A 10,772-nucleotide genomic window follows, 5' to 3' on the forward strand; every position below is an offset into this window, starting at 1 on the left:
TGACAGTCCATGTCCCAAGCCGAAATGAGGTTGCGTTTGCCTATTCATTCAGTGGGTGCACAGTGACAGCACAGGAGAGAAGGAGGGCTGTGATGGGCTGTACTGTGATGAGCTGATTGCCATTGCTTTACTGTCCTTTTAGAAATTCTCCTAGTCAGAAAAAAATAAATAAAGAGCACTGTTATTGCAATATATTATTCAACATTTTCACCCTTCTGGTTTGCTCTCTCTGGCTTGGTGCTTGTATGGCCCCCCACCACCCTAGTATGCAAACCCATCTTGACCATTTAGAAAGTCATCCTTGTAGTATATAAAAGCCAGTACCTTTATCCCAGTTTTCCAGATTAGAAGTTAAAATGGGAATAAAAGGAATGACCAGCCCAAGGCTGCACAAAAAAATGCAGATTCAGTCCGGCGCCATGACCACCACCCTCACGTCCCCTCACCTCCGCACATGTGCACTTTATTCAAGACCTGGGAGATGTTGACTAGGATGTGTTCACAGAGCTTTGTAAACAAAAGTAGTCTTGCTTTGCCCAAGCTCTGGAGCAGCCAGATGTGTGGCACTGCGAATCAAAATTGGATCAGAGTGACCATAGTCAGCCTGGCACCAAGTATGAACCCTTCAGCTTGCTGTGTCTTGGGGTACATTGAATTAAACATTAAAGTCATGCAGCTCCAAGGATGCTCAGAGAACTACCAGGGCTTGCTTGCTTTCTCCTACAGACATATCCTTAGCAGGAATGTAAGTCATGGGGCAAAGACTGGTCTTACAAAACACAAGGAGCTCATTTTGCATACTATGAGCTCAAAAAATTAACGTGCAAAACACTGAAAAAATGTAGTTATCTACCTCAGTCCTTACTTGATTATAAGTTAATTTCTGCTTAACTCATCTCCACTTTAGAGTAAAGAGATGCTGGCTGATGACACTGCCAATCTTTTTTGTGCAGTTATATATTTAATTTAAAGCAAAGGAGCCCAGAGACTGACAAAAATACTTTGAAAATATGAACTGCAAGTCAAACTCACACAAAAATATATGTGTGAATGATGATAGCAAATCCCGCATGCCAGCAGAAGACTGGCTGTTGGTAGTATTTCAGAATTATACCTAAAGAAAGGTTCTCTGTTAGTTTAGGGGTTGTGGCATCTAATCTGCATTTTCATGAATTAGTGGTTTTCACCACATGGCAGAAACATTTTGATGTATTAATGAAAGCAATGAAAAACATATGTCACTCTCAGATTCAAAGCTGAAAAAAAGTGATTTTATTTTCTCACCATGTATATTCCAACCATTCCAGCTACATGTATATTCCATTTCATCCTAGCATCCCTTACCCATGAAAGCAAAATGAATCACAAGGTAGACTGTATGGCTATTTGATTCAGTCCCTGCAGATTGCATTGATTTTTGTAACACAATAAACATTCTTTTCACCAGCATGTTATGCTCAAAAGATGTTTATATTGCATTGATTAGACTTCAGAGCTGTTGAGTATGGAACTATCTTTTAAGGCAAGTCTGTAGGGGTTTATTTTTATGCTTCTGATTTTAAAGGCTGTCTTGACATGTGGTTGATTTAAGTCCTTTTTTAGGGTGCTAATTTTGAGTGAAACAATTTTTCAGGTATCCCTGGATTCAACCATGGTTCTTCTAGAAACTCCAAAGGCCCCAGAGTGCCCAAAATTGACCTCAGAAACACGGATACACAAATGATGATCTGATTTATTTATTTAACTGTGCAGCATTAGACTCTCTGACCCAGGAAGCAGCTGTCATGGAAAGATGTAGAATTGTTGAATGTTTGTTAGCTGACCCAGTTTGAGTGTTTATCTCTATTCAAGTGTCCTATGGCTTAAAAAATGTTGCAGCCTAATACCAATTCAGGCATCTGAGATTCTTTTCAGCAATTTCTATTTGTTCCATTCATCTCAGTCTTCATTACTTACCTTCATGATCTTTGGGTCAATAATGGTTTGGTTTTTAGACTAAGCCTGTGTTGAGCTAAATCCTCAAATACACACTGGCATACACACGTTCATAGTTGCTCCTTCATAAAAAATAGAAAAGTACTTGAAAAGTAGCAAATTCAAAGGTTGCACTTGGTTTAATGTTCTTTGAACCACAGAAAATGTTATTTGACAATAAATGAATGTTTACTTCCCAAATGGAAGCTTCGTCCTGCACTCCTCTGAGGGGCTCAGTACCCTCCTTTCACAGCCGTCGAGTAGAAATGGGATGCATTCGGCACATTGCAGCCTGACCTGGCATTTTGCAGGAGCAAGCCCCTGGGCCTCTCTCTTTCTTCCACGCCTTTTCTTTCGCATCTTCAGCCAAAGAGCTATCTATAATTTTTGTCACTTTAATTTCCAGTATGTCACCATGGATTACGAAAAGTAAGCCACTGTCCGCCCATTTAATGGAGTGCATCACTGCGGATAATCGCCCTGGAATGTAAATCAGTTTACTGTTACCTGCTTACTGCTGGTACATGCACAAAATGGAGAAGAGATGGGTCTAATGGGCCATAGGTTTAATGTATGGTGGTGAATATCTATCAAACTCCCCTTATTTTAATAGCTGTGCTCAGAACAGCACAGCAGTGTGATGCATTTGTCTGCATGCATGGGAACATGTCCCCCTGTATTTACAACGTCATGCTGTCGAGAAACGTTCCCGCAAGCTTCAAATGGAAGTTGCCTAACACATCCATTTCTCTTCCAGAGAAGTAGCTTGTGGTCTTTCCAGGAGGTTATGGAGCAGACTGGCTGCAGAGGAGGAGAGGACATCACCGCTGGCTGGGAGGGAGGTCAGCCTGGGTCACACACCGCCTTTCCTAGCATGGGGTCCAGCTCCAACGGTCTGATGGAGCTCACAGCAAATAGCCTCAGGAGGCACAGCACAGTCCCTCTCATCCCTGCACATCACCTCTAAATCAGAGGAAAACATTGCAGAAAGGAGCAAGAGCCAAACCGAACCCCAGGAGCAGCTATGGGGACAGGAGGTGTGGTGCTGAGGAGGGCTTGGGAAGGTGGCCTGGAGCAAGGGTGCTACAAGATTCAGGCATGGAAAACCCATGCTATCTCATGGGGAAACTGCTCTTCAGTGGTACTAAACCAAGATGTTCAGGGAACCTGCTGACAAATTGCCATGCAGTGAAGGGAACGCGGGGCAATTAAATCCCTCTGTGCTCAGGACAGGACACTCTTTTTTTAAAGGAGCAATGTGAGATCAGTGTTGCGTTTGGTGCTGCTCACTCATCTGACAGTGCCATTGCCACTGTAGCTTTAAGTTGATTGTCACTGAAGAATCCAACATCCTTTAAATCAGTTTTTCTCTTTCAGGCAGACTTTCTCCCATATAGTCTGAAAAAAGCTCTGCCCTTGAGCTGGAGGCATTTTTCTGGTAGTGCTCAATGGAAAAGTACTGGGTGGATTACAGTAATGATGCAGGTTTGCCTCACTTTTGTCCCCACAAAGTGCTTAAGTGAGACAAAGTGATACAGATGTCCAGTCTCCACAGTAAAGGCTTGTGAAAAAGCAGACACATTGTGGTGGTGCAATTCTCATCCTCCCTGCCCCTCCTTGCTGGGTCTCTTGGTGCTAAGCGTTATTCCACCCACCTTCCCTGGGCTATATACCAACCTGGAGGGATAAGGACTGCAAATGGCAGTGAATCATAGTGCTAAGGTGCCCCTTTAATAAGCCTGGTTCCTGTCCTTCCCTATTGCTAGGAAATGGTTATCCATCATCTCCTAACAGCCTGGCACACCCGTACCTGGGACATGATCAAATGAAAACAATAACAGAGTTGCACATTCATCAAGTTCTTGTGCAGCTGCTGGAAGATACCAGAATACTTCATTGTTCGATCTGGGCCTGAGTGAAAAGTACCTGACAAAAGTCAGTTATCTTGGACCCTATAAATTGCGACTCCCAGTGAGACCCTTTGAGCTCTCCTGGATCACAGCGGGCCTGTGACCAGCATGTCCCCATGGCAGGTATCAAAAACCTGAAGGTATCATCTGCTGCCAGAGCTGACAGAAGGCCAGGTTGAAGTCAACCCGCTGGAGTCTCAACTATCACCTGTTGAGGAATGCCAAGGCATTGTGAGTATTTACTCTAAACTCGAGAGGGGGGGGAATTTCACTTTGAGCTAGCTTCTTTTTCATTAACTCTTAATCTGCTTATTAGTGTGTGTGGGGGTGCATACTTCATTCTACTGGATCTGAATAATTCTGTCTCTGTGTGTTTGCACATTTTGTGTTTGTGTATGCACATGTATATATGTATTGATTCAAGATACCATATAGTAAGTTAGAGTGAATCTTGTCATCTTAGAATTTGTAGGTAAGTCACTCTTTTAATTATAACATATCTTTTTTTAATTATTTTGTACATTGTTAGTTATTAATAAATCTTGATTTGCTGTTAAATCATTACCGTGTTAATACTTTCATCTGCAACACACATGCACGTACATATATGAATACACACACACACACATACATGTGGCCACAGAGATACTGGCACAGAAAGATACCAAACCTCTTAATGGACATGTCAAAAATTAAATTCTTTGTATTCAAAAAAGTTGGTGGTGTTTTAACGGTGGTATTCAATGGACACCATTACACAGAGAGAAGTGTTTGCTAGAAGAAACAAGGGCATTTCCAAGCAATAAATGCACTACATGCTATTACACATTTTAGCACAGAACTGTATGAGCCTTTCAGGAGTGACTGGCACTGTCCAATGTGACCAACTTGTGTCTGGGTGCACATTGACAACCATGAGGCTGAACCCTAGTGACACTGAGCAAAACCACTGATAACAGTGACCAAAACCTTTTCTTATTCTTGCAAGGTGCCACTTCTTCAGAAGGGTGTTTATTCAGCATGCCCAAGCTGTAAGACTGTCATTTCATATGTTGTTGCATTCCTGGATATGGTCCTCAGACCCTGCCAGAAGGGAGAAATCCCCGTTGGTAAGGAAGTCCCAGGGAGGAGGGGGGACAGAACAGGTAGTAAATGTAATTAGTTTTCCAGTATTGGTTTGGTGAGAGTTCAAAGGCTATCTCACAAAGAAACCTAATTTGTCCTGATCTCTGCATAACAGTGTCCTGGACTGCTGATTTAATTGGCATTTGACAAATTGAGGAGTGGTCTAACCGGTACCTAGCCAGACCTGTGATTATTTGCTAAAATTTTTAAAATATGAAGTCCTGTGTTCATAATGTGTTATTAATTTTTATTGTGAGCCTTTATCTCATGCCATTGAGCAATGACTGATTAATGGAATTTTTTCTTCAAGTAGGAAAATAATTTTCTTCCCACCCACCCCCCCCAAGCTTTCAAATTTCTCCTTTTCTCTGCCAACAAAATCACTCTGCAATAGTTCTGATTTTACTGCCAACATAAAAGAATTTAGAGACATTTCTCTGAATTATACTTGACAACTCATTCAAGTAGCCTCTTGAGCCCATAGAGGTATCTACTACATTATCTGTTGGCACAGACACTTTTCCTACAATTGTACCTACAGTTTGTGCATATTCCTTTCAGGTTGCTTTCTTGAAATGCATAAAGTTAAAAGAAGAAACATTCTTGACAGCTTATTGTGTAAATCCTTCTGACACAGTTTCCACATTTCTGTAGGAGATGAGAACTGATCAGTACAAAGTAGGTCAAGAACTCCTAAGAGACACAGTGACTGCCTTTGATTTTTCTACCTTGAAGTTCAAAGAGCATGAGTAAGTTCACTGAAAGAGGAAGAAATGAGTTATTTAAAGAAATAAGGATTCCATTTTGCATGTAGTGCCCACAGATCTTAAGAAAGAGTGGGTCATGAACCAGATGGTGTGTGCATGCACTTGCGCATGTCTGTACTTTCCAAATATTGTTTTGAAACAACATGATCATTAATTGATGATGAACTCTTCCTAGCATTAAAAGCTGTTCTTTTAATAATGAGTTCAAGTAGAAGTTTTATACTATATGCTTCACCTATATGCTATGCCTCATATCAACCTGAGTAGAGCAACTATTTCTTCAAACAATTTACTCAGGTTAAGGACCACGTGGACTAAAATTTAGAAAAGACAGCAGCTACCCTCTCCTTCAGTTTGTGTGAACTGAAGGAAAGTAGACTGTCAGGGTGGGAGATGTATATTTGTACAGGAGCTGTACCCAATGAGCCACTTGGCTTTAAGGACAGACATTGGTACCTAATCCTCTTTTGCTTGCAGCACAGACATTGCCTTCATGATAATGGCGTAGAGCAATAGAAATGTTAAAGAGAGTGATGATACGCACTGGTGAGGAGTTACAGGACCAGGCCTTAGATTAACTGTGAGAGGACTACATCCATCAAGACAGATGATATTTTTTCACTGTTCTTCTGTTCAAGGGGCAGATTAATTGGGGAACTCTCAGGGGCTTCAGTCTCAACTGCAACATGAGTGTTGCCTGATGAACATTCGCCAAGCCAAGTAATGAGGAAAGAGCTGCACTACCTCAAGGCCCACCTGGCCACATCGTGTGGCTGCCTCTGACCCCTGTTAGATGGCATTTAGAAGAGACAAATCGTTAATGTGACAGATGGAGACAAATGCTGAGCAATTATGGAGATCTTATCCCAGAAACACTTCCATGGTGTCCTGGGTTTGAGTGAGTGGTGGGGTTTTTTGGTAGCAGGGGAGGGGGCTATAGGGGCGGCCCCTGTGAGAAGCTTCTCGAAGCTCCCCCAGCTCCAAGTCAGCTCCACCTCTGCACCAAAACTGAGCCCATCAGCTGCGCCTCTGCAATAACGTATTTAAGAAGGGACGTGGTGATGAGCAGTGGGACTTTTGAGGAGGAGTTGCTGCAGCTGCGTGAACACCAAGGTCAGTGGAGGAATGGAGGAAGAAAGGAGGGGGGAGGTGTGCCAGAGCAGAGACCCCCCTGTATCCTGTGGGGAGACGGCAGGGCAGCCCCCCCTGCCACCCATGGAGATCTACAGTGGAGCAGACACTGATTTATGGCCTGTGTGTTTCGCCTGGTTGATCAAGGTGCTGTGCCCAAAGAAGGCCAGGGTCTCGTGGGAAAAGGCAGCCCCGCTGCTGTAATTCAGTGCTGGGAGGATTGCAGCATGTGGGGGAGACCCACACCGGAGCAGCTCGGGAAGGGCTGCAGCCGTGGGAGGGAATCCAGTTGGAGAAAGTTAGTGACCCATGACGGAGCAGTGTGGGGAACGCTGTGGCCCGTGGGAAGGACTCATGTCAGAGAAAGTTTGTGGAGGACTGTCTCCTGTGAGAGAGGGACCACGCTGGAGCAGGGGGAACAAGTTCCAGCAGCTCCCCCCACTGCAGATGGAAGCAGCGATAGCACTGACTGCACCCCCCATTCCCTGCCCCTGCACTGCTGAGGGAGGAGGTAGAGATATTGGGAGCAGAACTGAGCCCGGGAAGAAGGGAGGGGTGGGGGGAAGGTGTTCTTAAGATGTGGCAATGCTTCTCACTGTCCTACTCTGTTAAGTGTTGTTGTTAGTGTCTTTAATAGATCTATGTTCTTTTCTTCTCCTAATGAGTCTGCCTTTTGCCTGTAACCATAATGGGTGATTTTCCCCTCTCAGACCTATCTTGAATCCCAAGCCTGGCTCATTTGTCCCTTCTCATCGCTGGAAGAGAAGGGGGAGTGAGCGGCTACACGGTGTTGGGCTGCTGACCAGGCTCAAACCACGACACATGGTTAGTTTAAAAGCTGTTACTTGGATATATTCCTCTTATGAGTGGACAAAGATGTTCTGATTAAAGCTGTGTAGGTGGCTAAATTCTGTTGTGTATGGCTGTATCACTATTAGAGATATTCCCTTTGTTTCATACCAGAGAGAGACAGTGAAGAAACCTGTCTGCTGAATTAGAGGTAACAGGAGAAAAAAATGTGAGTAAATAGTTACAATTTACCTTGGCTTTACTTTATATATTTTTGTTAAACACTGCAGCACATTACTGCCGTATGAAAAGTAGGCCTTTCATGCTCCACACCACTGGGAAGATGTGCTATAACATTACAGTGTGATCCTCCTCCTGTGTGTTTCCACTGGCCCACACTGAAAATAGTTGTAAGACACCAGGAGGACATGCCTCTGGAGGTGTTCATGAAAGAACTCAGACTCTGCTTCAAGGGAAATGAGAGCAGGCCACCACTCACTTATCTCTCTCCTCCCACCCTGATGTTATGAGACTAAGAGGCCCAAGCCAGCCTCCTGCTCCAGAGGATTAACCTTGCATTTGGCCAGAAATGGGTGGCCTTTGGAGCAGTTAAGTGGTGAAGGAGCCGTATACAGGCAGGAACAAGAACATTAGGGGATGCTCTGTCCCTCCTGCAGCAAAAAGCGGTGCTGTCTGTCTCTCAGCGAGTCCTGGCTCTGCCTCAGGGAGTCCCTCTTGTCCTTCTGCTTTGTGCCGTGAGCATCAACCCCCCACCAGGGACGTGTGCTTGCTGTGTGGTGGCCATGGGGGAAAGGAGCTTCAGCACACAGGGTATGCTTTGCCCTACAGCTTTCTCAAGACAGTGGAATGATAGGGAAAGTTTTCTCTGGGATATAGGATGGCTTTGCCTCTGAAAAACATCACCCACAGGCCATACCGGGACTTGCTGGAGTGCCCAGTTCTCCCTGACCCCAGCATAGGGCATCTGGACTTTGCCTGGTGACCTGAGAGTACAACCCATCCCGTGGCACCAGTGACCCTAGCATTAACAGGCAGCACCTGTAAAACTTAAACAAAGCTGTTTACAAACACAAAAACACTGAACATCACCAGGATATTTTAAGAGCAACATATGCCGTGCGATCGTTGAATAGCAATAGGAATCAAGAACAATGTTGCAGTAGCTGTGATTGTCAGAGATAGCAGTAAGTAATGATTTTTGGTGAGGTGATATTTCTTCCTAGACTGGCTGATGTAGCTGAAAGAAAAGCCCAGATAAGCCCCTGGGAGAAGCAGCCCTTCTTCTGGTTGCCAGGTTCTGTTTCAGACCTTGCTCACAGCCCAACAGCTAGTCTACTCTTTCCTAACTGGATTGGCTTGATGTAAGGAAAGACGCTACTTCTGCTAACAACCCTCATCTGGCTAAAGTGGAGAAATCAGACTCTGCAGCTCTGGGATAGGCTGTTTGTGAATAGCTCTCTTTTTTTTTTTTTTTTTTTTTTTTTTTTTTTGCAGTGACCTCAGCCAACTTGAAGTACATAGCTCTCGCTTGCTAACCTGTGAGTCTAATTGGTATTCTGTAAAAGTCCTCACAATGCCTTTTAGTTAAAGCAAATGTCAGAAAACACAAAGTCCTGTTTTCTTTGTGAAAATTCCTCCAAAGGGAACTGCGTGAATCCCAACTGCACAAATGCTACTTCTCAGCACAGGCTGCACATCCAAGCACTTAATTTGGGCTTTCAAAAGCAGGGCTTTGCAGTACAAGCTTCAAGATGTTTACTTTCCTAAGTCTCTTTCTGGCCAAGAAGAATGACTTAATTCACAGGGTGGTCCAAGCTTTGTTTTGTGTTCCTGGAGTCCAGAAGCCCATTTGGAGATTCCCCTCGCGAGACATGTGGACACAGCACCTCCCCAGGATGAGGGTTCTGGCTGTGTGCAGGCATGGTAGGAGGCATTAGGAACTTCTGGATGTCACCCAGGGTGCTAACAGCTGCTCCCCATCGCCTCTCATCCCACCACGTAGCCACGGCAAAGCAGAGCTAAACCAGATGGAATCAGCCCACAGGCTGAATTTGGCCACCAGTTAGAACTGTCTGACTTTATAGCTTGGAGCTAATTAAGGTAATGATTGATTATTAGCTGACATTTTTTTTCTCTAGTGCCATTTACATCATCTGTGAAAAGCGTTGCAGTTTTACTCTGGTGGCTGCTGGGAATCTCACCTCACTTTGGATTACTGCAAATCAGGTGTCCAAGCCTGAAGTGGTCACCTGGGACTCCTTGTAGAGATGATGCAGGGAAATGGGCATCTCCAGAGGCTGGTTAGTCCGATCTGCCTTCGCCATCTCTTCTGGTTTTCCTATCAATTACAGAGGGAGTAAAAGTCTGGCTGGCTCGGGCTTGGACATTTTTAACTTCAGATACCTAACTGAAGGCTGATGAATCTCCCGCTCAGTAAGGCAGATTACCAAATTAACTAGAAGCTCTCACTAACCCCTTTCTCCCAAAACTAGCCCCTAAGAAAGCTGAAAAATAAGTAGGATCCTTGCACAAAAAGTCCTTCTGCCCTATATGTGCAAAAATAAAGATTACAGTCTCTAGAGGATGGTGATTTTCTGGCCTGTTTCTGGGGCAGCCTAATTTCCTGTGCTCAGGAGCTTTCCTTTTATAAGAAGGGGTAGCAAGCCTCTACCAGATCTTCTTTTCCATCCCCGTTAAGTAAGGAAAGCAGCACCTTCAGTGAGCATGGGAATCCCTGTGGCCTACGGCTGCCCATCACTCGCTGAGCAGCTCTGCAGTGCACCCCAACTGTGGGGCCCGCTCCTCCCCGGGCCCCCAGCTCAGCAATGCCTGTCACAGAGCCTCCAAAACCCAGCCCCGCCTCGAAGTTGAGCCCTTCGCCCGGGAGCTTCTCTCCAGCAATTTCAATGGAAAAATTGGAGCAAAACCCTGCTCACCTCGGTACTTCTATTTCTTCCTCCTTGACGAGGGAGCTTTCAGATGGTGGACAGGTATTGAATTTCTGTGCGCCTGAGCCATGCGTGGTGCAAAGCGAGGTTAATAGGTTTTTACGGCC

Source organism: Tyto alba, unplaced genomic scaffold, assembly GCF_018691265.1.
Source record: "Tyto alba isolate M040663 unplaced genomic scaffold, T.alba_DEE_v4.0 Super-Scaffold_45, whole genome shotgun sequence".
Lineage (NCBI taxonomy): Eukaryota > Metazoa > Chordata > Aves > Strigiformes > Tytonidae > Tyto > Tyto alba.